The sequence below is a fragment of the Triticum dicoccoides genome, chromosome 2B (genome assembly GCF_002162155.2).
Source record: "Triticum dicoccoides isolate Atlit2015 ecotype Zavitan chromosome 2B, WEW_v2.0, whole genome shotgun sequence".
NCBI classification, from domain to species: Eukaryota; Viridiplantae; Streptophyta; class Magnoliopsida; order Poales; family Poaceae; genus Triticum; species Triticum dicoccoides.
This window is the reverse complement of record NC_041383.1, coordinates 253,946,738-253,951,050: the sequence shown is the minus strand read 5'-3', so window position 1 is coordinate 253,951,050 and position 4,313 is coordinate 253,946,738. Positions and strand designations below refer to the sequence as shown.

The 4,313-nt window shown below is 52.6% G+C and overlaps 1 long non-coding RNA gene across 1 annotated transcript; it reads left to right on the top strand.

Annotated features, from left to right (window-relative positions):
• Nucleotides 1-2,014: 2,014 nt before the first annotated feature.
• On the top strand, nucleotides 2,015-3,871 carry LOC119363380. Its single transcript, XR_005173933.1, has 3 exons — nucleotides 2,015-2,505; nucleotides 3,291-3,652; nucleotides 3,722-3,871. It is a non-coding gene; the product is annotated as an uncharacterized LOC119363380 (long non-coding RNA).
• Nucleotides 3,872-4,313: the final 442 nt, after the last annotated feature.

The following is a 4,313-nucleotide window of genomic DNA, read 5'->3' as shown; positions in this document are numbered from 1 at the left end:
CGGGCCTTTGACAGTGTGTCCTGGCCATTTCTCCTCCAAGTCTTGAGTCACCTAGGCTTCGGACAGCGGTGACGCGAGTGGATCTCTATCCTACTATCTACGGCCTCGACGATGGTGCTCATCAACGGTCATCCAGCCCTCCCGATTGACCATGCCCACGACCTGCGGCAAGGTGACCCGGTCTCACCCATGCTCTTCATGCTAGTGATCGACGTCCTCAACACTATGCTGCTATGCGCTGTGGATCTCGGCCTCCTCCACCGCCTTACCACTCGGCATGCGACATCCAGCATATCTCTCTACGCGGACGACATCGTCATTTTCTGCCATCCGGATAGCCATGATATTGCTGTCGTGCGCACCCTACTCCATGTCTTCGACAGGGCTTCCGGACTGCACACCAACTTCAACAAATGCTCGGCGCCCCCGATCCAGTGCACTGACAATCACATCACCACAATCGCCTCCGAGATGCAATGTCCCGTGGCCCACTTCCCCATCACCTACCTTGGGCTGCCCCTCGCCGTCCGCAAGACCAACTCGACGAGCTTGGAGACTATCTTTGACAAGCTTCGCCGCAAGTTATCCACCTGGCGCGCCTCCATGCTCTCTCGAGGTGATCGCCTTGCCCTCGTGCGTCATGTCCTTTGCACCATCCCCACGCATTTCCTCACGGCCATCGCCTTCAACAAAACGGCAATCAAGAAGGTGAATCGGATCATCCGCGGATTGCTCTGGGCTGGCCACAAGGAGGCCAATGGAGGCCAATGCCGTGTCAACTGGCAATGAGTGTCCCGCCACATCTCTCTCGGCGGGCTTGGCATCCGCGACATCTACCGCGCGGGCTTGTCTCTACGCGTTCGCTGGCTCTGGCTCCAATGCACGGACCCCTTGCGGCCATGGAGCCACCTTCCCATACCTCATGACGCCGACGCGAACGCTATCTTCCGCGCCTCCACAAGCTGGCAACTTGGCTGGGGCGACACTTGTCGTTTCTGGACCGATCACTGGATCAATGGCAGATCCGTGACTGAGATCGCCTCCCTCGTCTACGCGCTAGTCCCGCGCTGCCTTCACAAAGATTGCAGTGTGCGCGACGGCCTTCATCTACGCTCCTGGGTCCAAGACATTAGAGGTGCACTTGGCCCGGTGGCCATGGTTCAATACGTCGAACTCTGGCGCCAAGTGCGCCACACGCCGCTCTCCACCACGCCTGACGTGCTCTCCTAGCGCTGGACCGCTTCCGCCACGTACTCGGCGAGCTCCTACTACAAGGCGCTTTTCTTTGGCGCGTGCGAAGACCCTCACTGGCGTCTCACCTGGCGGCCATGGGCGCCTCTTCGCGTCAAGTTCTTCCTTTTGGCTTGCCATGCGAGACCGCTGCTGGAATGCGGAACGACTCGCCCGCCATGGCTTGCCACACGAGGACACGTGAGCGCTTTGCGTTCAAGACTCCGAGTCCATGCACCACCTCCTCGCCGCCTGCTCGTTCTCCCGTCAGGTTTGGCATGAGATCCTCGGCTGGGCTCGCATGGCCGTCGACTTACCAAATGCTGCCACCCCCTTGCAAACTTGGTGGTCCTCCTGCCTCGACCGATCGCTGGCCCCCGTGCGAAAAGGCATATCCTCCCTCATCATCCTCACGGCGTGGTGGCTCTGGAAACACCGTAGCGCTTGCGTCTTCGACAGAGCAACTCCTTCGCTCACTCTGATCACCGACACCATCAAAGACGAGACGCGCCTCTGGGCCAAGGCTGGCGCCAAAGGGTTACTTAACTTCATCCCCGACGCATAGTTGCTAGTCTTGCCACTTAGGGCTGAGCAGACCCCTTGTTCTAGTTTGCTCCGACGCTTGTGCACCATGCCTACTGTGTACATGGCCTTGTATGCGTTGTAATCTCATGCTACATTCTCCTTCTATCAATACAAAGATACGCACCTTGCGTATTCGCGAAAAAATAATAATATCATCCGACCCTCTCCTTCCCAAAAAAATTGGACGCTGCCCCGGCTGACCCGCTCCTCTCATCTGCCGCCTCCCCTCCCCGCCCTTCTTCCTTTCCCCTGCTGGTTCTTCTCTCCCTCTGCCTCCTTCCTCCACGCCCTCCCTTTTTCTTGCGCAGGCGACGATGACGTGGGAGCATCCACCGGAAGGTGGGGGCAGGCCGCCGCCGCCGCCCACCGCCGATCCTTGGCACGGGCGCCGCTTATGCCGAAGACCAGTAAGGGATGGAGGCCCTGGAGATTCCTCGTGAACTTGTGGGAGGAGCCTCTGTCAAAGGTAGACGTCGGTAGTGCGGCAGCGCTCCCTCTCCCCACCTCCCCCAACAACACCGCACCCTCTCTGAGCAGCTAGCCTCGCTGCCTCCCCTCGCCGACCTCGCCTTGGCGGCTTTCCCTTGCCTCAGCTGTCTTTCCAATCCCCCGATTCTAACGCCTCGCCTTGGCCATCTTCACCTCGCTGTCAGCCTTCCTGACTTCGCGGATGGCTGCAACCCCGTCCTGGTAACCTCTTCTTCCTATACAAACCCATGTGATCTATAGCTGCCATTGACATGATGATCCAATCTGGTTAAAATCAATAACTGAATCGTGTAGAAGAATTGTCCTTTTGTGCAGTTCCACAACTATGCTTCCTTCATTATAAGCGACCATATGTGGTAGTACAGGGCTGCAACTTTTCTTCAACCATGAACCAATCTAACAGCTGAATTTTAACCCTGAATTTGTTTTGCAATAATGCTGTGGACTTCCAATAATTTATGTTCAGCATGAGATTATCAGTGGTGATGATGAAAAGATGATGTTATACCATTATACCATGCATACCCCGATAGGACGTGTTCTCCTATGGGACGCATTGAAAATATTGATTAACCCATGGTAATTTTCTTAAACTCAGATGGCCTTTCTTCTCAATTCACTTCCGATGATATATCTTCTTTTGTTACATAATGTGATGTTCGTATCAGCCAGAAACATCTTCTGCTGCCATGTTTACTATTCCCATGTATTTGTGATTATTTGATCAAATGTCTCTGGTTGTCAGGCTCTACTCTTCATGAAGAATAATCTACCAATTTTTCTATCCTTTTGCTTTGTGAATGCAATCCCTTTTCTTTCTAGAAATTTGTCTGCCACGAACTACTAGCTCTGTTTGTGAAATACCATTCTTGTGGTATACGGAGTATAAAGAGGGCCTGACCATGGTAAATTTCTTTGTATTTTACATAAGTTTGTGTGCTGAATATTGGGCCTGACCTGTGAATCGGCTGCTTGCTCTTGCACAGGACGGCGGGGTATGCATGGTCCGTAAGATGCGCGTCCTATCGGGCCTTCCTATCGCCTCCAGTGGGGAGCTGCTCAAGATCATCGATGGCCTCTTGTGGGCTTTGCCACCGCCAGCCTCTTTGTGCCCTAGCCTGCGCGGTAAACCTCCCGCCTCCATGGGGTCAGCCCTGGTACAAGCGGTTCTGGAGGAGACAGTCAGCGCCGACGATCTTCACTTGCGCTTTCGCGACTGCCTGAACACGAGTAAACACACCCAGGCAACTGCACGAGGAGGGCAGACGCGTTGAACGCTGGCACTGTGTGGGTACATGAGGTCCATGCCGGCGGATAGCGCTGGCACCAGAGATACCGACAGGATCTGGTAAGCGATCAAGCACCTGGTTCACAGGTCATTAATTTTTCGTAAGAGCAAACTCACAATTCTGCTCAGGTTTGTGAACAGGGTGTTACCTGCTGGCACTTAGGTTGTGTGCACTTGCTGATTGACAAGCACACGGGGTACAACAGCTGAAGCCGTGAGTTGTATGGTACATCTTGCTCTCATTGTCCGGTTGGTTGGTACAATCTTCCCATATGTTAATACAGGCATGCAATTTTTTCCTAAAAAATCTTCTATGCATCATGGCATTGCACCATGAGTGAGGGTGCATTTAGGCTACTAAACTCAAAATGACATATTTAGTAGTTACTTCAATACATGGGATCTCATGATGAAGAAAGTAGCTTTGACTATATTTGTTTGTTCATCATCTTCTCTTAGCTCAAATTTTTTACCGGCACAAAATTTGCTGGCCTGCCATGTTTTCCCTTAATATCAACAGTATTTTTATTCTTAATTTTCATTGTATCCTCTAATGAATGTTGCCGATGTTGTAGGTTGGGGTGCATCAATCTGAGCTATATTCTAGGCAACCTTATAAGTGCGAAATTATGATGTGGTTTGCAAGTATCTGGGAGTCAGAAACTCCGATAATGATGCAGTCTATGAACTTGATTTTGTCGTGATAGATTGCCAGGTTAGT